This window comes from Symphalangus syndactylus, chromosome 12 (assembly GCF_028878055.3).
Source record: "Symphalangus syndactylus isolate Jambi chromosome 12, NHGRI_mSymSyn1-v2.1_pri, whole genome shotgun sequence".
Taxonomy (NCBI): Eukaryota; Metazoa; Chordata; class Mammalia; order Primates; family Hylobatidae; genus Symphalangus; species Symphalangus syndactylus.
Window position 1 is genome coordinate 37,676,991 of NC_072441.2, and position 23,799 is coordinate 37,700,789.

At 40.8% G+C, this 23,799-nt stretch overlaps 1 long non-coding RNA gene across 4 annotated transcripts in view; it reads right to left on the minus strand.

Annotated features, from left to right (window-relative positions):
• LOC134733700 (uncharacterized) overlaps positions 1-23,799 on the minus strand; it is a 345,729-nt gene that overhangs the window by 282,513 nt on the left and 39,417 nt on the right. Inside the window, exon 3 of one of the 4 annotated variants that reach the window (XR_010117329.1) lies at positions 13,806-13,987. The exons of the other annotated variants lie outside the window; for them this stretch is intronic. This is a non-coding gene — a long non-coding RNA (uncharacterized lncRNA). Of the gene's footprint in view, positions 1-13,805; positions 13,988-23,799 lie in introns of those variants that run through there. 4 annotated transcript variants of the gene reach the window in all.

Sequence of the window (23,799 nt, forward strand, 5' to 3'; positions counted from 1 at the left end):
GGCTTTGTAGTTTTGGCAGATCTACCTATCTTGAACTGGAAAACAGTTCAGTGAAGCATGAAGAAAGAATGAAAGGAAGGAAGGAAGGGAGGAAGGGAGGGAGGGAGGGAGGAAGGAAGGAAGGAAGGAAGGAAGGAAAGAAAGAAGAAAATGAAAGAAAAGAAGAAAGAAAGAAAGAAAGAAAGAAAGAAAGAAAGAAAGAAAGAAAGAAAGAAAGAAAGAAAGGGAAAGAAAGAATATGAATCAAAGGCAAGAAACCTAGCTGTAGTGGCAGCCACTGCCATTACTACGTAAGTGTTGGTGAGTCTTAAAAGACTCCTGCCTTTGTCCCTTCAGCCCAGCTCCCAGTCAAGTTGGCAAAGCATAACTTTGCTGCTTAGGAAAAGGCAACATGTCCCTCTTGCATTTATCAGATACTGTATATCTGCCTTGAATATATAAACTAATACAAACCAATAAAGTCAGGTGGACAGAGGAATGAGGCCTAAATGCTTTTATGTACTTTGAGTTGCTGGGGAATATTTTTCCTGTATATTCACATGTTCCAAATATCTGTCTTACTTTGAGCCTGGATTTCTGAAGTAAACATGTACAACCTAGCAGTGGGAACAAAAGACAGAAATAACTCTCTGTTGACACTTTTAATTAGATGTGGTTGCAGGGCCACTCAAGATGACAATTAGCCCCACTGCAACCACTATTGACGGATTACAAGCAAACACCGCCTGCTACCTGGTAATTCTACCTGCTAATTACTTGGAAAGATTCAGTCACTCAACAACTGACCTGAAAGTTTTTGTGAATTGGAGGACCTGTTAGAGAGGGGTGGGGGACGACTTTAAAAAAACCACATGGTGAAGCTGACAGTCAGGAGCTGCTGAAATTTTATCAAAAATATTCTTGCAGCATAATGAAGCTTTCCAGGGAGTCAATCTCCCCAGACATTTGCCTTTGCCAACAGTTACAACAATGAGGAAAACTTTAATAGTGGTGTGGCAATTATTTTCTTAATGCTGACTATGAAAACACCCACTGAGCTGTTTGCAGTCTCTGCCAAGTGGCAAGTGCACAGTGAATTTCAGCTAAGAGAAGACTTTGGACTTCAGCCCTAAAGTGATACTTAGAAGGGGCATGTGTGTCTTTCTGGATGGAAGAGAGAAGACAAGGAGGTCTGGGGCTGGGAGAAGCAGGGAACCAAGGAAGATACCAAGAAACAGATGAGGAAACACTTAGACAAGCCCACACTTTTGCTTGATTTTCTCCTACTTCTTCTCAGTCATCCCAGTGGGATAGCATCGAGTGAAGCCTCAGGGCCTCTCCAGTGATAACAGCAGACATCATGCATGATTTGCATTTTCAGTCATTCCACTATATCCACTATACTGCATCTCCACCATTCAGTGAAAAACATAGAAGACAAATTTATGTACATTTTGATTGGACCTATCAAGCACAAGCATCTCTATAGCAGAGGGTGAAAATGGAAGTAAATAAACAGAAGGGTATTAATGCTGATTATATTAGCTTCTTGTTGCTGGGTGACTAAGTTACCCCCAACACTTGGCGATTTGAAACAACAAGCATTTATTATCTCACTGTTTCTCCATGCTAAGAATTTGGGAGTAACTTAGCTGGGTAGTTCTGGCTCAAGGTCTTCCATGAAGATTGCAGTCAAGCTATTGGGTAGGGCTGCAGTCATGTGAGAGCTGGACTGGGGCTCTTGGATCTGCTTCTAAGAAGGCTCATGCATATGGCTGGTGGCAGGGGGGCTCAGTTTATTGTTGTCTATTGCCAGGAAGCACAATTCCTTGCCAAATGGGCCCCTACATAGGCTTCTTAGGTGTCCTCACAAAGTGGCAGCTGGCTTCCTCCAGAGTGAGTGAACCAAGAACAAGGAGGAAGCCACAGTGTTTGCTGTGAACCAGGCTAGAAAGTCATACATTCTCACTTCTACCACATTCTATTTGTTAGGATCAAGTCATTAAGTACAGCTCTTACTCAAAGAGAGGAGAATTAGCTTTCTTCTTTGGAAAGAAAGATTATCAAGTAATTTATGGATGTTTTTAAATCACCATAGTAGCTGGGGGATGTGGCTGATGCCTGTAATCCCATCAATTTGAAAGGCCGAAGTGGGAGGATTGCTTGAGGTCAGGAGTTCAAAACCAGTCTGGGCAACATAGAAAGACCTCATCTCTGAAAGATGAGCCAAGCATGGTGTTGCATGCCTGTAGTCCCAGCTACTTGGGAGGCTGAGGTGGGAGGATTTGTTGAGCACAGGAGGTTGAGGCTGCAGTGAGCCATGATCACACCACTGCACTCCAGCCTGGGTGACAGAGTGAGACTGTGTCTCTGCAAAAAAATTTTTAAATTTAAAAATTGTCTCAACTACCCTGATATAAAAATAAAAACAAAAATTAAAAATAAGTTTTTTAAACTACCAGAGTAATCATATTAAGATTATGAGAGTAGTAGGTAATTTTTTCTTTCTTAGTCAAATTTCTGTATTTTTATGACTAAAAACTTGAAAAAACAAACTTGTATTTAATATTTAAATAGTTATAAACATGTCTGCAATTACATTCAGTGCACTCAGCAATACATACATACATACATACACACATACAATCTCTCCAAAGCTCAAATTCAACTCTATCAAATATTCCTCTGGTCTTTATCACATCTTCTGAAAATGACAGTTCATCCTCAAATGTCTGAGAGGAAGGAATATTTTAAAAAGCAAGCATGAAAAGTACATGCCTCTCTTCTGCTCCCCAAAGTATTCTGATGTCTGCCTATCAGTGCAGGCAGACCTCCTCATAAGCCTAGATGCCCTTAGAATTGTGTGAAGTTGCACAAAAACCCCGTGCCTCTAGCTTTTTCAAGGACACTGCCTATTATGTCTCTCAATGTCTTCTATAGGATGCACTGCCATGACAAACTTGCTCCCTTACAGAATTGATGTGCCTGTTCATCCCCGAGTTGAAAAGCTTCCTGAATTTCCTTTCTTTGTCCTTGCTGCAAGGAAGCTCACAGTAATATACTGCCTTTTGCAGTGAATATAGGCCTTTTTTGTTTTTCACATGATCCTGTTTTTACAATATTGTAACCTTATTTTACAGAAGTTCTTTACTCAAAAAGTCCTTTTTGGAAAGAAACAGGTAGGAACAACAGATACTGTTTTAGTGCTTATCATGTGCTAAACACTAGCAAGTTGGTTCCCCAGTGAAAAAAGAATTTTTATTTTCCTTTTAAGCATTTGGAGTGCCATTTGGGAGTGGTTGAGAGTTTTCAGTTTCTCTAGATGGAGACCTTTGGGACATTCTTTTGGAAGCAGGGAGTTGCTATTATTATCAGGAAAGTTTACTATTACTACAGTAAAGCTCAAGGCTAGTTCCTAACCATAGCTGTCTAGGGAATAAAAAAACCTGTGAAGTCACTCCAAGTCCTAATGATGATGCTATAGATCAAGATATTGTTGTATTTATTACAATATAAACTAGAGCTAGCTTTAACTATGCTATATCCTTGCTTATGTAAAGAAATCTTTTTGAAAATACAGATTTAGACTGAAATTTGGAGCCCACATACGGAATTACTTAAGTTGGAGAAAACCTACGTTTTGAGCAATGTACTCTCAACTTTCAGGATTGTCTTGTCAGGACAATAGAGTTCAGACTGTACCTCCGGGTGGGTTAGGAGCATCCCCTGAAGAAAATAAGTTTCCACTGTCAGTCATGCTCAGACAGGAAACACCATGGCCTTGGACAGTGGCAAGGGAGGATCCCCACCAATCTCACATGCTGTGGACGGAGACACTCGGGGTATCTGACAATGAGAAGCACTGTGGGAGCGAGAGATTCCCATGAGAAGTGGGACCTCTGCTGCTTGGGAGCCCATAGAGAGCAAAGCAAGGACTTTCAAATGGGGATCAGAGCCTATAAGCCCTAAAAGGAATCACTGTTGACAGTCGTATATATAATTATTTTTGCTTGTTCACTGAACACTTTGAGGACTTTCTCTCAGTTAAGTAGTATGATCTTTATATACATCTCTAGCCTGTTTGATACCTGCCACAGCACTGACACATTATATTTCTATTTTTCTCTAAAATATTTTTCTCAAAATAAAAAAAAAAACTAAGAAGATAAGTACTTCTATATGGCCATCCCATATAGTCTATACACTTCCACTTGGATAAATACAGGAGAGCTGGCAGGGCAGACCAGACCGCTGACTTGTGGCTAATGAGCATCAGAGTCAGATGCTGGAAACACTCTCAAAGAGCTGAGTGCATTCTGTAGTCTTTTCCCCTCTGTGCATTTTTCTGCATTTATTTCTGGCAAATAGTTTTAATGCATAATGGCTGACAAGGGTAAGCAAATGAAGTGTTCAACCTGCCACAAAGAATGAGAATTATGCTAACTCTTCAAATGCAAGTTTTCTGGCTGTTCAAGGATACAATAAAGCAAGCCGAGGGTAAAGATCAGCAGTCACTTAGGTATTGGTTGGTCTTTCATGAATATCACTGCAGAGTGGAAGGATAAAGCAATATTCTTGGAAGTGGGATCTACAAGAAACCATGGCCAGAGGTGCATCACCGCCTGTCTGCCCTCAAATCCTTTAGAGTGCTAATTTGTAGGAATACAGCCACTCTGCACTAAATGGACTACATGTGTATCATTTCATTTAATACTCATAACAACCCTATTATGTTACAGATTGGGAAACCAGAAGCCCAGAAAGTTTAGGGGAAAATGCTGCCCATAGTCTCATAGCTAAGAAATTATCACAGAACCAGTGTTTGACCCAGACAATCTGATTCTAGAGCCAATGTGCTTAACCATTATGCAATATTGCCTTCAGCTCTCTGCAGTGTTATTTTCTTATCATCCTCTGCATTCAATTAAGTTTTATTAAATTAGACTCTTGGCTGTTTTGAGTCAGGGGAGGGAGTGGTAATGGTAAGGGAGTACGCTAGGTCCCCACCTAGAGTAGAGTTGCAAATGAGAAAAGCCTTGTGAGATGAGAAATTGCCAATGGCCCACCCCTAATATCCATTTTCCCCACCTCCTCAATGATAGGAGCACCTATAACCATGTGCCTAGCTAATACATATCTCAGTTTCCTTTGCCGACAGGTGTGGTCATATGATGAAGTTTTGGTCAACAAGATGTATGCAAAAGAATCCTTATGTGCACGAGGGCTCACTCATCTTCAATCCTTCCTCCTTCCTACCATTTAGAACTTGGATAAGATGGCATGAGCTCTAAGGCTATCATGGACCATTAAATGACCCTAACACTGGAAGCCACATACTTAGGATGGTGGAGCAGAAAAACAGAAACCAGGACTCTGATGATAGTATGAAACGGTATCATCGGGTCAGCCTTGGAAGTCCTACCTCCTTTTACATGAGCAAGAAATACACTTCTATTTTGTTTAAGCCAGTGTTGTTTTGGGGTTTTATGTTACATGCAGCCAGGGACTACCTAGGCCTGTTGCTCAAGGTTGTATTGGTTTTTTAATTTCCAAAAGCATCTGGCTAAGGAGAGGAATGAGGGCTGAAATGCAGCCGGCGTTCTCTTCAACAAACTGTGGACCCTGACATGGGGCTGAGTCCACCCGGAAAGACAGGACATCATTTTCTAATTCATTTAAAGGCCTAGTCTGTTCATGAAGTCATGGAAGGATCACCTTTTGGTGATTGACACAAAGGCACTATATGGGCTAGCTGGAGCTTCGTTTTAATTCAAGTCCAGAGAAGGGAGCTATACAATAGCAAGAGGTTACACAAGACATTTGGAGCAGCAGAAATTGTTCAGTGGAATAATGACTACCAGGTTAACATGTAGAACTTAAAACTACTTTCTCTGGGCCAGGCATGGTGGCACACGCCTGTAATCCCAGCACTTTGGGAGGCCGAGGCAGGTAGATCACTTGAAGTCAGGTGTTCAAGATCCCTGCCCAACATGGTGAAACCCCATCCCTACTAAAAATACAAAAATTAGCCAGCTGTGGTGGCACATGCCTGGAATCCCAGCTACTTGGGAGGCTGAGGCAGGAGAATCTCTTGAACCCAGGAGGCACAGGTTGCAGTGAGCCAAGATGGCGCCACTGCACTCCAGCCTGGGTGACAGAATGAGACTCCATCTTAAAAAACTAAAAAATTAAAAATTAAAAAAAACTGCTTCCTCTGATGTTCCCCAAAATAGTTTGGAGACTCGTGGCTATCTACTCAAAGGAAAAGAAGTCATCATATGAAAAAGACATTTGCACATGTGTGTTTATAGCAGCACAATTCGCAATTGCAAATATGTGAAACCAACCTAAATGCCCATCAAGCAACAAGTGGATAAAAAAAATGTGGTATATTTACATCATGGAATACTACTCAGCCATTTAAAGAATGAAATAATGGCATTTGCAGCATACGGGATGGAATTGGAGACCATTATTCTAAGTAACTCAGGAATGGAAAAACCAAATATTGCATGTCCTCACTTACAACTGGGAGCTAAGCTATGAGGATGCAAAGGCATAAGAATGATATAATAGATTTGGGGGATTTAGGGGAAGGAGGAGAGGGGGGGTGAGAGATAAAAGACTACATACTGGGTATAGTGTACACTGCTCAGGTGACAGGTACATCAAAATCTCAGAAATCACCACTAAAGAACTTACCCATGTAACCAAAAATCACCTGTTCCCCCAAAACTACTGAAATAAAATAAACCAACAAAATCTTGGAGAAAGGGGATCCAATAGAAAATTGGACTTTCTATAATCAGTAGGATAAGGGCTTAGAATAATGTAAATATTAATATGAAAAAGTGACTTTTTAAATCATAAACTGTTGTGCATTCCTTATCTCATTTAATCCTCAAAACTACATTATAATTAGGTATTATTGTTTCAGTTCTACAGAAGAGAAAGCAGTCTGAGAGCAAATAAATAAATTGTTCAATTCACAGCTAATAAGTGGCAAAGCCAGGATTCTCACCAAGTCTGACTCCTAAAGTTGTGCGCTGAACCACTACTCTGTATTTCAGTCTAGCACCTCCTAAGTGATCACATGTCCAAATTAGTGAAGTTCTAAACTTGACTGAGCTTATGGAAATTTGAAAACACCCTATAATGGGCCCAGATGATGTGTCAGAGCCCCTTTGTTTAGAAGAAGGAAGTTGCCTTACTTCCCCAGTCATTTCTGTTTCGGAGGAGAGGCGTGCTCCACAGATGTGTGAAGTGGCCCACTCAGCGTGACACAAGCGTGACACATTCCCGAAGTGGCCCACACAGCGTGATACATTCCCACTCAGCGTGACACAAGCCCTTCCAGCTTCAAGAAGTCAGACCTAGACCTCTCTGTGGAAAGGGCAAGTCCTCTTTAATGAAATTTCTCCTCCGGAGGTACAGCTTCCCTCTGGTGCTCAACTCGAGTTCCTCTTGGGATCACCCTACCCTAAGTTATTTTAAGGCAGTATTGTTTTATGACTTATTTCTTAGTTTCCTGCTGGAAAAAAAAAAAAAAGTTACAGCCCAGGCATTCTGCCTCGGACACTGCAAACAGCTGATGTGTAATTCGGAAAAGTATATTTTATTGTGAGTGGGAAGATATGCAAGAAATAGGAAACTATTTCTGTTAGAGTAATATCTGTTTCTTGTTCTCCCCCTTGCCCCAGTGCCCACACCCCCATCTCTGCACACACACACCTTGGCTCTGGTAGCAGAGCTCTGCATTGACACTTCCTATGTAAGATTTACCCTAGAGAGACAAAGAGTTGTTTTTGAGCAATTTTTTGCTTCTAAAAGTTGACTCAAGATCGTTTCAGGGATACGCCCTTGGATTCTCTTCTTTTTGGAGGTCTCTGTGGGTCCTCCCCAGCCTCAGATGTGCACGTGTGTGTGCGTGCATGTGTGCAACCATATAAAAAATATATATTTCTACCTCCACATAAAAGCTGATGCTTAATAAAAGGAATACTAATAAAATTGCCCTAGTACCCTGATGAGGTCAGTAATGCCTGCTTTTGCTAAGAAGAAAAATGGAAAAAAAAAAAAAAAGAGAGAGAAAGAGAAAGAGCCAAGTTACAGAGTGGCTGTGGTGTAAGGGAGGGACATGAGCTCGTCTCCCCCTGTGTGGCTCCTGAATCCATCCACTCCTGGTGGAGCTCTATTCCCATCTGACCCCACACACAGCAAACCAGACATACCCTAGGCCTATTCCTGAAACCACTTCTCTCACAACATCTAGGAGAGAGTAAAACATTTTCTGTAAAGCAATTGCTGCGACTTGTCCTAAAACTAAAAACAGATAAACAATTTTTAAAAAATGAAAATAATTTAACAAAACAAATCCTGAAGACTTACCTACTCCACCCAAGGGTCGAGACTTGTAGCTGCTGAGTAGAGTAGCTGACCACAGTGAAAGCTGAGAGGACAATTACACCTTATATTCAAAAGGTTTTATACAGCAGAAATATGACATCATTTCAAATTGCATATTGGCAAATTTGTACAAATTTCCACAGACTAATTTTAAATATATATTCTAAAGAAAATTATTTGTCCCGTGTTAGAAGAAAACACTCTGGGGAGGCAAGGACTGCCTCTCCTAAGTCCCAAATGCTTAGGACCCTTTTTTATGTTAATAATTGTTCAGTGATAGCTTTATGCTAATGCTAATCACATTATGTCTCTTTTTTTTTTTTTTTTTTGAGACAGTCTCATTCTGTCACCCAGGCTGGAGTGCAATGGTGCCATCTTGGCTCACTGCAACCTCCGCCTCCTGGGTTCAAGCAATTCTCGGGCCTCAGCCTCCCAAGTAACTGGGATTACAGGCACGCACCACCGTGCCATGCTAATTTTTGTATTTTTAGTAGAGACAGGGTTTCACCATGTTGTCCAGGTTGGTCTCGAACTCCTGACTTCAAATGATCCACCTACCTCAGCTGCCCAAAGTGCTGGGATTACAGGCATGAGCCACCACACCCAGCTAATGCTAATCACATTATGTCTTACTTCATTTACTCAGTACGTATCTATAATGTAGGTGCCATCATTATTCCCATTTAAGGGATGAAGTAACTGAGACATAGAAACTTTAAGTAACTCATTCAAGGCCACATCGATTTAAACCAGACCTGTCCAGAACTAGCACTCACGTTTTGAAATCCCAACCATATGCTCCAGGAGGCTTTGTCTGTATTTGTTTGCCAGGAGACGGTAAGGGGAAGGTAGAGTATCGGGAAATGTGTCAGAGAAAGGACTAAAATTGTAAGAGGGCCTCTTGTGACACCACATTCTGTGTACATCAATAGAGGAGAATATAATTTTCATTGTGCATTTAGTAGTTTAAAAACTGCACATTTCCTTTGTAATAACCTTATAATAAACTACTGAACATTTTTCCCACAGACCAAAGTGATAAAATTATAAGCTTATGAATGATCACAAACAACTTGTAGATTCCTACTGAGCAAAGCATCATAATGTTCAATAAATGGAAGCTATTACATTGCTGTTCTTGTTCGTATTATGGAGACATAGCATCACAATGTCTTCGAGCAAAAGCGGTTTCACAGCCCTTTTCTTACCAAACTATATAATAACCTCAGGGCTATTCCTAAAGTAATGTATTACTTCATTCAGTCACTGAGTGCCTTTGCTGGACCCAACACCACAGTGGTTCCCCCTTAACAACAGGGGATACATTCCAAGACCCCCAGTGGCTGCTGAAACTACAGATGGTACCAAATCCTACCTATACGGTAGGAGGTTTTTTCCTATGCATACACACCTATGAGAAAGTTTAATGTGTAAATTAGGCACAGTACTCTTACACTTCGGGGCCATTATTAAGTGAAATAATGGTTCCTTGACCATAAGCACTATGTTGCTGCTACAGTGGATCTGACAGCCTAGATGGTCGCTAAGTGACTGGTATGCAGGCAGTATATACAGCGTGGATGTGCTGGGCAAAAGGATACACTCCAGGGAGCACAAAATTGAATGGTACGAGATTTCCTCACACTACTCAGAAAGGCACACAATTTAAAACTAACAAATTCCTTATTTCTGGAAATTTTCACTTAATACGTTTGGACACCAGTTGACCGTGGGTAACTGAAACCACAGAAAGCAAAACCTCGAATAAGGGGGCACTACTGTATTCTATTCACTGGAAATACTGCCAGTGAAGGAAACAAAGTCCTACATTCTAGAAGAAGAATTAGGCTTTAAATAAATAACAAGTGTGTGTTTGTGTGTGTAGGAAAAATAACGCTGATTAAGGGCTAGAGAGTGATGATTGCTGGTGCTAATTTAGACAGGGTAGTCCAGGAAGACCTCCCTGAGGAGGTGACATTTGAGCAGAACCTCATAGTGTAGCTATATGGGGAGATCAATATTCTGGCATGAGGAACAACAAGTACAAAAGTCTTGAGGTGGGATCTTGAGTTCTTTGACGTGGGAAACAGCAAAGAGGCCTGTGGCATTGGAACATAGCCAATAACATAGAGAATGAGAGGAGACTGGAGAGCAGGCAGGGTCACATTGCGTAGGGTCACACAGGCCCTGGGATGTCAGGGCCTGATGGTTTATTCTAGTGAGATGGGAAGCCACTGGAGGGCACTGAGCAGGAGAATGTCATTTATTATCTGGCATGTTTTAAAGAATCACTCTGTCTACTGTGCCAAAAACACACCATAATACCTAATGATCCTAATGATGGGTGACAGCCACTCAGGGATTTGGAGATAACTGCAGTATTAAATGCTAACTGCAGTAATTGCTGGTGTCTCCACCTTCAATACCCACAGACATTGAGGCAAGGTAATTTGAACCTATCCCTAAGGGAAAAAATCTTAAGATGGGGCTATATACATTGAGAAATATGAACTTAAATCAGGAATATGAGCTTAAAAATTATGCATGCATCTACTGATACCATCATGGAATAAAGTAAGACAATTCTGTTCTGGAAGAAGGCAACCAGTGCACCTCTAGGAATCCCAAATGCTCACCTTCCCTTCACGATGGACAAGGAGATGCTGACCAAGTAACAGCATTACAGGAGTGTTCCAACTGCAGGGTGAGCTAGTGTTTATTGATTTGCTTTAGATTAGTCAAGAGAGAAGAGGGAACTAGGAAGGGCTCATAGAAAACAAGAAAACTGAGGTGACACAAAGCAAAATGGGCCCACAGGAAATTAACTAAAAGAGAACTAAATTGCAGGCCTACTAGGTGCCAGGCACTGTGTGAATGTGGTCTTGTTTAACTGGAACAACCCTGTGAAGAAAACGAAGCTCAGATATGTCCAATAACCAGCCCAAGGTCAGGCAATTGATGAGAAGCAGAGCAGACATTTAAGCCCAGACCTTTTTCTTTTTCTCCAAAGCTTGTGCTTCTTTATGCAACATTGAGTTGTGCTGATAGTGTTGGCACAGTGACAGAGAGAAAATTGTCCTAAATAAATGTGAAAATAAATCTTGGGCTATTCATTACCCAAGCTTTATAAGCAAGCCATCATCCCTGTCACAGGGTTGAACTGCACTAGAAAAATCTCAGTACACAAATAGGAAGCATCATTCCAGTTTATGGTGGTCTTACCTGCCAGATTATAGAGGTGGGGTCTGGAGGAGAAAGTCTCCCCCCAAACAGTGTTACCTGGAACTGAAAAAATAATAAGGGAAACAGAATTCCAGCAAACAGGAAAAGGCCTCTCAGATCGAGTGAGCTATTTTATTCAGGAAACATTATGCATCAATTTTAACCAATTCTCATTTAATCTCCATCTGGTTTGGAATTTTAAGAGAACCTAAATTACTCAATATTTAAAAAATATAGTTAGCTGCCTGAGTCCACTGCATGTGACAGTGTGGATCATCATTGCCACAGGTGAATATATTTTTATGCCTTCATCCAAATATTTATTGAGCATCATTATGTGCCAAGCACTTCAGTAATTGGTCAAAGAAACTTCTAAATCCTGTTGGTGTTCTTCCTGAAACAATCAAGTCCTCCTGATACATCTCTGATTCTTAATAACAAATACCTGATGGAATGCTTCCCAATTAAATTATATATAAAACCAATTGCCTTTGGAATTTGGATCTTTACATTAGATGAAAAATATGATATACAGATGATTGCCCTTCATTTTTCAGTAGTCTTGCATCTTGTTCTCATTCTCTTAAGTCTGGTTATTATTAAGGAAAGAGAATTCTCAGCACACTATAGCATATTAATTTCCATTGGCCAAATGTCAACTAGAATGAGTATTTCTTATGTGTGGTTGGCATGTGCGTGTGTGGAGGTTGTTAAAGTTTCCTGATTTGTTCCAAAACTCAGATGGGCCTGGGTGTGGAGAGATGAAAACCCCATCATGAACCAGGGCTTCCCATCTGGCTGGTCACCTTCTTGTTGCACCATCATCTCTGGAATTAACAATTGGAGGCCCTCCAAGGGAACATTCTCTGTGGCAAGTTCCCAACTGAGCTTCAAGTTACACTTCTGGAGTTAAACGGGACAGAAGACAGCGTTATCTCAAAGGCCATCTCTGTGCTGTTAGTCCAGGGTATGCTTCCTTTCTGGAGTTCTGCCTGACACCCATCCTGCCTGCCAGACAAAGATTAATCCAGGCAGAGGTAGCCAAACTGACAACCTAGGTGACACTATATGAGCTAGGGGTCTCCCTGGGGCAGATGGATATGGAGAACTTTGCAACAAAAAGCACCTCAGAGCCTGTGGTAAGCTATAATATATTAAAAGATAAATCACAGTGTTGAATTTTAGAGCAGGAAGGAGGCTATGTCCACCATTCATTTTACAGAGGAGAAAATAGCCATCTAGAAAAAGCACGTGCTGTAACTAAAGATATTTCACTGCTAACTTGCAAAGCCAGGCCTGGTCCCCATGACTAGAATCCCAGCCCCAACTGTACATGGAGAGCCACAGTAGGCACCGCCCTGTTGCTGTGTTTTCTAGAGCTATATTCTCAATGGGATAAAAAGGAGCTCCCTCTAAAGTGTTAACTCATAACATATTCAGGCCTCCCCATAGGAGATTATCTCTCCCTCACCTCTTTTAAAATAAGTCATCTCAAACTTATATAAAAGTTGTGCCTATAGTAGCAAGAACTGTTTTCCCTAAACCATTTATGAGTAAGTTGCTAGCATGACATCCTAAACCCCTAACTGCTTTGGCGTGTATGTATCATAAACAATGATAATTTTCCCATATTATAAAAAATCTATTTATCTTATATTATCTACTATCAAAATTAGGAAATTAACACTTATACATTACTACCATCTAATCCACAGATTGCATTCAGGTTTCCTCACTTTCCCAAAAATGTTCCAGTCCAGAATCACACAATGCTTTTAGTTGTCATAGTCTCAGAATGGTTTCTCCATGTTCTCTTGACTTTCATGACCTTAACATTTTTGAAGATTACAGGACAGCTTTTGGAAAATGTACCTGAGTTTATCTTTGTTTGATGTTTCCCCATGATTAGAGTTAGTTTTTGTACTTTTGGCAAAAATATTACAGAAGTGATGCCATGTGTGCCTCATTGCATCCTACTGGCAGCACATGATTTGGATTTTTTCCATTTCTAATATTAACATTGATCACTTAACTAAGGTGGTTTCTGCCAGGTTTCTTCACTGGATAGTTACTTTTTTTTCCTTTTGCAATTAACATATATTTTGTGGGTAATATCTTCAGCCCATGTAGCCATCCCATTCTTCATCAGATTTTCAATTTATTTATTCAATTATTTATATGAATATGAGTACATTGATTCTTATTTTATTCAAAAGGTTCTAATCTAACAATGTTACCATTGCTGTCTTTTTTTTATTCATGGGGAAACACCTTCCTGCAGGATTCTGTGTCCTTTTGGCATGTTCTCGTCATTCTTTGAGCACTTCATTGCTTTCCAGAAGAAGACTGTGAGGCTCGCCTTGTAACTGCCCTGGCCCATCTGCCAAACCAACCAAAGATGTGGATGTTGGTTGTACTCACTGCTAGGAGTTTGTCACTGATCTCAAGCACTCTAAGCCCACTCTAAGCACTCAAAGCTAGAAAATACACACACACAAACACACACATGCACACACACACCCCAAACTCATATCTCTCTATGTATTGGAAATCATGAATTCAAACTGGTAACTCCATTTCTAATACAACACTAAAGAGTTCTTCTTTTTTTCTCATTTCCATACATGGAAGTACCTTCTCCAACAGTGAAAAATCTGACCCACATTATTCCTAATATATTTCCTTACTTGGTCCATCTCTATGGCTGTCCCACTGTCTCCTTGCCTGGACACTTTCCTGGGGGGCAGCCCTTCTTGCCTCACTTAGGCTCCAGCACTCTATGCTGGGCCCTGACTCACCTGCATAGACACCTTTCCCCCGCTGTTGGAGGGACCATGGAGGCTCCCCTCACTGTAGCTGGAAGACACCACTCTGCTTGGTCCCTGCTAAAATCTTTGTGAAGAATTGTTCAGGAAGTAGAGAAAAGGAGAAAGATGAAGAAAAAAAGGATAAAACTCTCTTCTCTCTTTTGTCTATGTGGCCAACTCCTAGACCCCTTAAGCTTCCCCATTACTCTCAGGGCCTCCATGGTCTGCCATCACTTTCTCCTCACCTGTGAAATGGCGTGAATCACACTGTGTAATGGTCATCGGCGCATGCAGGGTCACTTGCCCTAAGCTACTTTAGGCAGCTGTTATAGCCTCTTCATCTTTCTTTTTTTTAATTATTATTATACTTTAAGTTCTAGGGTACATGTGCACAACGTGCAGATTTGTTACATATGTATACATGGGCCATGTTGGTGTGCTGCACCCATTAACTCGTCATTTACATTAGGTATATCTCCTAATGCTCTCCCGCTCCCCTTCCCCCAGCCCACAACAGGCCCCAGTGTGTGATGTTCCCCTTCCTGTGTCCAAGTGTTCTCATTGTTCAATTCCCACCTATGAGTGAGAACATGCAGTGTTTGGATTTTTGTCCTTGTGATAGTTTGCTGAGAATGATGGTTTCCAGCTTCATCCATGTCCCTACAAAGGACATGAACTCATCATTTTTTATGGCTGCATAGTATTCCATGGTGTATATGTGCCACATTTTCTTAATCTAGTCTATCATTGTCGGACATTTGGGTTGGTTCCAAGTCTTTGCTATTGTGAATAGTGCCGCAATAAACATACGTGTGCATGTGTCTTTATAGCAGCCTGACTTATAATCCTTTAGGTATATACCCAGTAATGGGATGGCTGGGTCAAATGGTATTTCCAGTTCTAGATCCCTCAGGAAACGCCCACACTGACTTTCACAATGGTTGAACTAGTTTACAGTCCCACCAACAGTGTAAAAGTGTTCCTATTTCTCCACATCCTCTCCAACATCTGTTGTTTCCTGGCTTTTTAATGATTGCCATTCTAACTGGTGTGAGATGGTATCTCATTGTGGTTTTGATTTGCATTTCTCTGATGGCCAGTGATGATGAGCATTTTTTTCATGTGTCTGTTGGCTGCATAAATGTCTTCTTTTTATACACCAACATAACCTCTTTATATTTCATAGCCAAGGTCCAGCATAGTGCTTACCATGGAGTAGGGACCCAATATATATTTGTTGAATAGAGATTACATAAATGAATGGATGATCACTTAAGTTATAACCACCTCTTCATCCCATAGATGCATTTTCCTTTTAACTAATGTCTCTTAATGATTAAATGTTTTCTAGTGCTAAATGGATAAATATTGCTGTAATTTGGATGTTTATGCCCCCAAATTTTATGTTGAGATTTGATCCCCAGCATTGGAGGTGGGGCCTAATGGGGGGTGTTTGAGTCCTAGAGGTGGATCCCCCATGAATGGCTTGGTGCTGTCCTCCTGGTAATGAGTGTGTTCTTGCTCTATTAGTTCCCCAGAGAGCTGGTTGTTAAAAAGAGCCTGGTACCTTCCATCTCTCTCTTGCTCCCTCTCTCACCACGTGATCTCCGGACATGCCAGCTCCCCTTCCCCTTCCACATGAGTGGAAGCAGCCTGAGTCCCTCACCAGAAGGAAATGCCAGTGCCATGCTTCTTGTACAGCCTGCCAAACCATGAGCCAAATGTATTAGACCTTTCTCACACTGCTATAAAGAACTTCCCTGATACTAGGTAATTTATAAACAAAGGAGGTTTAATTGACTCACAGTTCTGCATGGCTGGAGAGGCCTCAGGAAACTTACAATCATGGCAGAAGGCAAAGGGGAAGCAGACACCTTCTTCACAAGGTGACCGCAGAAAGAAGAGCCAAGGAGGAACATCCAAACACTTATAAAGCCATCATATCTCATGGAAACTCACTCACTATTAAAATAACAGCATGGGGAAACTGATCCAATCACCCCCCTCCCTTGACATATGGGGATTACAGGTCCCTCCCTTGACTCATGGGGATTACAAATTGAGACAAGATTTGGGTAAGTACACAGAGCCAAACTGTATCACCAAATAAGCCCACTTTCTTTATAATTTACCAGCCTCAGGTATTCCCATATAGCAACACAAACAGACTGACAGAAAATTAGTACCAAGGAGTGGGGCACTACTATAAAGATACTTGAAAATGTGGAAGCAGCTTCAGAACTGGATAATGCGCAGAGGCTGGAAGAGTTTGGAGAGCACAAAAGAAGAAAAATAAACAAGGAAAAGTCTGGAACTTCTTAGAGATTGGTTATACAGTTGTGACCAAAATGCTGGAAGAAATATAGACAGCAAAGTCCAAACTGATGAAATCTCAAATGGAAATGAGGAATTTACTCGGAACTGGAGCAAAGGTCACCGTCATTGCCATAGCAAAGGACTTAGCTGCATTGTGTTCATGCACTAGGGCCAAACTTAAGCGTGATGACCTGGGATATCTAAGGGAAGAAATCTCTAAGCAGCAAAGCTTCAAGAAGGAGCATGGCTGCTTTTAACAGCTTATGGTCATATACAGCAGCAAAGGAAGGACCTAAAGTGGAACTTATAATTAAAAAGGAAGCAGAGCATAATCATTTGGAAAATATGTAGCCTGGCCCCATGGTAGAGAAGGAAGGAGCATTTCCAGAAGAATTCAAGGGCACTACAGAGCAACCACTCACTAGAGGGATTTATATCACTAAAAGGGAGCCAGGTGCTAATAGTCAAGACAATGGAAAAGAGGCCCCAAAGGTATTTCAGAAAATTTCAAGGCTACTCCTCCCATCACAGGCCCAGAGGCCTAGGAAAACAGAATGATTTCCTAGGGTGCAGCTGTTCTGCTCCATCTCAGGGGGCTGCTCCCTGCATCCCTCCCTCAGTCTGCAGCTTTGGGTCAAAGGGCCACAAGTATTGATCTGGCCACTGCCCTGAGGGCAATAGCCATAAGCCTTGGTGGCTTCCACATAGTGTTAAGTGTGTAGGTGCACAGAATGCAAGAATGGTGGTGGCTTGGCAGCTTGCACCTAGATTTCAGAGAATGTATCAGAAAGCCTGGGCACCCAGGCAGAAGCCTGCCACAGGGGTGGAGCCACTGCAGAGAGCCTCAACTAGGGTAGTATTGAAGGGAAATGTAGAGTTGGATTCCCCTGCACAGAGTCCCTACCAGAGCACTGCCTAGCAGACCTGTGAAAATAGGGCCACAGCCCTCTAGACACCAAAATTATAGAGCTACCAGCAGTGTGCAACTTCAATCTGGAAAAGTCACAGACACTGGACTCCAACCCGTAAGAGCAGCCATGTAGGCTATGCTCAGCAAAGTCATGGATGTAGGGCTGCTAGAGCCCTTGGGGGCACACTCTTCACACCAGTGCACTCAGGATACGAGACATGGAGTCAAAGATTATTTTGGGGCTTTAAGATTTAATATCCACCCTGCTGGATTTCAAACTTACATGGAACCTGTTACCCCTTTCTCTTGGCCAATTTTTCCCTTTTGGAATGGGAATGTTTACCCAATGCTTGTGTATCTTGGAAGTAAATAATTTGTTTTTGATTTTACAGTTTCCCAGCTGTAAGGAATTTATCTTGACTCCCAGATAAGATTTGGGATATTGGACTTTTGAGTTGATGCTGGAACAAGTTAAGACTTCTGGAGACTATTGGGATGAAACGATTGTATTTTGCAATGTAAAAAGAACGTGAAGTTTGAGGGGTAAAGGGTGGAATGCTATGGTTTGGATATTTATCCCTCCAAACCTCAATCTGAAAGTTGATCCTCAATATTGGAGATGGGATCTAATGGGAGGTGTTTAGGTCATGAGGGTGGATCCCTCAATAATGGCTTGGTGCTGTCCTAGGGGTAATGATTTCTCACTTTATTAGTTCCCACAAGAGCTGGTTGTTAAAAAGAGTCTGGCACCCCTTTTCCCAGGTTCTTGTTTTCCTGTCTCAGTATGTGACCTTTGCACATGCTGACTCCCTTTCACCTTCCTCCATGAGTGGAAGCAACCTGAGACCTTCACCAGAAGCAAATGTTGATGCTGTGCTTCTTGTACAGCCTGCAACACCTTAAGCCAAATTAACCCCTTCTCTCTATCAATTACTCAGCCTCAGGTATTCATTTATAGCAACACAAATGGACTAAGACAAATATCTACTGTGGTACTGTACAAGTAGATAGATGGTAGGAGTAATATCTTTATATAGGGATTGGGGTCAAATCAATCAGTCAGAAGGGATCTGTCTGCTTTTCATTCTTGAGGGGCTACCCATGTAATAAAAATATTAAGTGTTTATAACGCTTGAGGCACACGCATTGTAAACACCTACAAGGTGCTCTGGCACATTACATGTATTCTTTTCCTTTCCACTTGTACATGGGTTATCTGACCTTCCAAGCCTAGGTCAGCCCTCATGTCATACATGAATCTTTGCTCAATAATTCTAGTCCACATGAACTCCTGGAGTTCTCTGAACTCTTCTGGAGCTCTCTGGATTTCAACTGCACTTATAGTTAGTACTACCAAGCCAGCCCTAAATTGTATTTAAATTATCTCAAAATAGACCATAAGTCTACTGAAAACAGTAGCAGGCCTTTTACATCCTTTTACCACTGTTATCTCCAACAGTGTCTAGAAAAATATTAAGTGCCTAATAAGTATTTGATTGACTCAATGACTGATTAATATCTGGTAAGCAGCAATAGAAGTTTTAGTAGTCAGTATCCCTGAACCTATTGTTTTAATAAATACTCAGAAAAAATATTCCTTTATAGAAACTAAAATGGCTATAGAGAACCATCTATTACAAGAGTAAATCTGTGAATTCTCAGGGAACCAGATAGCACTCTAAAAAGACATATCTGACATGTAAAAGACATATCTGACTGTCTGACTCTTATCCTAATAGACAAATAACTCTTAAAGCTCAACAATAAGGAAATGAACCATCTAATTACAATATTGACAAAATATCTGGACGGACACCCCACCAAAGATGATATACAGATGGCTGTCATTGAAAAGACACTCAACATTGTACGTTATTAGGGAATTTCAAATTAAAACAAGGAAGTATCACTACACACCTACTAGAATGGCTAACATCCAAAACACTGACAATACCAAATGCTGGTGAAGATGTGGAAAAACAAGAACTCTCTTTCATTGATAGTAGAAATGAAAAATGGTACAGATATTTTAGAAAACAGTTTGGCAGTTTGTTACAAAACCAAACATACTCTCAGCATAAGATCCAGCAATCACACTCCTTGGTATTTACCCAAAAGATCTGAAAATTTATGTCTACATCAAAACCTGCACATGAATGTTTATAGCAGCTTAATTCATAATAGCTGAAACTTGGAAGTAAGATGTCTTTCAATAAGTAAATGTATAAACCAACTGTGGTACAGCCATATAATGTGTTTTACTCATACTACCTTGGGTGAGGTATGGTGAGTCCAGACACAGAACAAGAGGGAGGAATTGGAAAGAGTTTTATAGTCTGTTACACTCACAGTTCCCTGGGGAGAATACAGCATGCTATGCAAGGCCATTTGGGGAAGCACCGGGGCCACTCACAAGACAGAAGGAGAGAGGAGAACTATGAGCAAACGCCTTGACCATGGTTTCAGCAGGAAAGAATGGGCAAGTCACGGTAAGCAAGTTTAGGATTGAGTAGTTCAAATAATTTCCATAAGCTCTTGGGCATAGAGGCTGTACCTGGTTTTCTATAGCCTGGCCTAGGAGGGGTTTGAGTGGCTCAATGCATGAGAGCCTAAAAATGGAGACAGTTGGGAGTGTGTACTTAATGGGCCACTCAAGAATGGAAACTGATTGCCTCTAGCTAGAGCTCGAAACTGGGTCAATTCAATTCTTTTTTTAAAAACTATATTACACAATGAAATTTTATTCAGTGTGAAAAAGAAATGGCTATCAAGCTACATAAAGACAAGTAGGAATCTTAAATGCATATTGTTTAGTGGAAGAAGCCAATCTGAAAAGGCTGCATACTATATGATTTCAACTATATGACATTCTAGGAAAGGCAAAGCTATGGAGACAGGAAAAAGGTCAGTGATTACCAGAGGACCGGGGGGAAGGAGGGATGAATACATGAAGCACAGGGGATCTTCAGGGCAGTGAACTCATTCTACATGATACTATAATGGTGGATACATGTGATCATACATTTGTCAAAACCCATAAAATGTATGACACCCTTAGAATATACAAAGGATGCACAATCCATAGAATGTGCAACTCTAATGTAAACTATGGATTTTGGTTTATTATGATGTGTCAATGTTGATTCATCAGTTGTAACAAAAGTACCACACTGATGTTGATTGAGGGGAAGGCTGTGTATGGGAGGAGGTACCAGGTATGTAGGAACTCTGCACTTTCTTCTCAATTTTGCTGTGAACCTAAAACTGCTCCAAAAAATAAAATCTATTAATTAAAAAATAAAATAACACAATGTAAGTCATTTAGAAACAGAAAGCTAAAGAAAAGCTTTCCTCTGGAAATCAAGACTGGTGACAATTATGAAGCCATTATGCAATAAAAAGGAATAATGAAAGGGATGATGAAACCCCATTATTATTATTATTATTATTATTTATTTATTTTTTTTTTTTTTCTTGAGACGGAGTCTCGCTTTATCGCCCAGGCTGGAGTGCAGTGGCGCAATCTCGGCTCACTGCAAGCTCCGCCTCCTGGGTTCACGCCATTCTCCTGCCTCAGCCTCTCCGAGTAGCTGGGACTACAGGCGCCCGCCACCACGCCAGGCTAATTTTTTGTATTTTTTTAGTAGAGACGGGGTTTCACCGTGGTCTCGATCTCCTGACCTCATGATCCACGCGCCTCGGCCTCCCAAAGTGCTGGGATTACAAGCGTGAGCCACCGCGCCCGGCCGAAACCCCATTATTATTAAAAGACAATCTAGAAAAAGGAGTCATATTCACAGAACAATTACTGAAGGGATACTACATGCTAGCCACCACAAGAAGCATTTAAATAATGAGATATTATCTCACTTAATCACATTTAATCCTTACCTGTTACTCATAAAAATGTATAATTAACCCATTTGAAAATGAAGAAGCTGAGGTTCAAAGATGCTAGGTGGTTTGCCCAGATTGATTAATTCAAGGTTTCTTGCCCAGTTTGATTAATTCAAGTAAGCAGAGTTGTCTCTATAGAAGATCGTTCTTATTTATCATGGAATCTTCTCAGAGTTTAGTATACTGCTTGCTCAGAATCTTCTCTCAGAAGACTATATGATAAATAAGAACCATCTTCTATAGAGAAAGAATTGACAACTTCGAGAAAATGTGGTCATCTACACCACATCAGTCAGGGCATAGGGAATGGAGGGGTGATGAAAAAATTAACTTTACTTGCAAAGATCCAAAAAAGAAGCAGCATTAGAGCTAGGCCTTGAAAGATGAGTACAATTTCCAATAAATATAAAATGTCGTAAAGGGTGGGTAGGAACAATGGCAAAAGCAAAGAGTTATAGAGAGCAGGGAGACCAGAATGGGTGAAGTATGGCTCCCAAAGAGGGATGTGGCATAAAAGAGGACAGAGGAGCATCCCAAGGCCATGGAGGTCGTGCCAAGGTGTGTGGACTTGACTCAGAAAGCAATGGAGAGCCACTGGATCTTTTGAGGAAGAATGTTACACAATTCAGTCTATATTTTTGGAATATCATTTTGTGTCAATGTGGGAATGCCAGTTACAGAGAACCAGGGCTGCAGACAAAGAGATCCTAGTTAAGCAATGGTAATACAGTGAACCAAATAAAGTAGAAGCAGAATAGGGTTTGTGGAAGGATCTTTACATTCTATGAAGTAACTAGCTGGAAGTATTAAGGGTTCAGTGAGAGAAAAAATGTAGTATATTCTTCTAATTGCTTCAGAGTAAAGTAGCTTTTATCTAAAATGTTTGTCTAAATGTCACCTTCTCAATAAGGTCACTCCTAACCACCCTATTTAAAATTGCAATTTCACTCCAGACTCCTGATCCCTTTAGCCTTCCTTTTGCTTTTTTTTTTTTTTCACAAAATCTATCAACATAACTAGTAACATTCTATATAATTTACTTTATCTTTTTTTATTGTCTGTCTACCCCCACTGGAATATAAGCTTCATAAGGAAAGACACCTTTGGTATGTTCACTGAGTATCCCAAACACCTTGAGTACTGCCTAACACATAGTAGGTGCACAAGAAATATTGTTGAGTGAGTTAATAAACACAGGCATACACTGACATAATGCTAGCAGTGCTTCAAGCTAGGCAAAAGATATGGTATAAACTACAGACAATTTCAAGGATACTTAAAATCTATTTTCTTTTTATTTATTTTTATTATACTTTAAGTTCTAGGATACGTGTGCACAACGTGCAGGTTTGTTACATATGTATACATGGGCCATGTTTGTGTGCTGCACCCATTAACTCGTCATTTACATTAGGTATATCTCCTAATGCTTTTCCTCCCCACTTCCCCCACCCCACACCAGGCCCCTGTGTGTGATGTTCCCATTCCTGTGTCCAAGTGTTCTCATTGTTCAATTCCCACCTATGAGTGAGAACATGCAGGTTTGTTTTTTTGTCCTTGCAATAGTTTGCTGAGAATGATGGTTTCCAGGTTCATCCATGTCCCTACAAAGGACATGAACTCATCATTTTTTATGGCTGCATAGTATTCCATGGTGTATATGTGCCACATTTTCTTAATCCAGTCTATCTTTGATGGATATTTGGGTTGGTTCCAAGTCTTTGCTATTGTGAATAGTGCTGCAGTAAACCTACATGTGCATGTGCCTTTATAGCAGCATGTTTTCTAATCCTTTGGGTACATACCCAGTAATGGGATGGCTGGGTCAAATAGTATTTCTAGTTCTAGATCCTTGAGGAATTGCCACACTGACTTCCACAATGGTTGAACTAGTTTATAGTCCCACCAACAGTGTAAAAGTGTTCCTATTTCTCCACATCCTCTCCAGCACCTGTTGTTTCCTGACTTTTTAATGATGGCCATTCTAACTGGTGTGAGATGGTATCTCATTGTGGTTTTCATTTGCGTTTCTCTGATGGCCAGTGATGATAAGCATTTCTTCATGTGTCTGTTGGCTGCATAAATGTCTTCTTTTGAGAAGTGTCTGTTCATATCCTTCACCCATTTGTTGATGGGGTTGTTTTTTTCTTGTAAATTTGTTTGAGTTCATTGTAGATTCTGGATATTAACCCTTTGTCAGATGAATAGATTGCAAAATTTTTCTCCTATTCTGTAGGTTGCCTGTTCACTCTGATGGTAGTT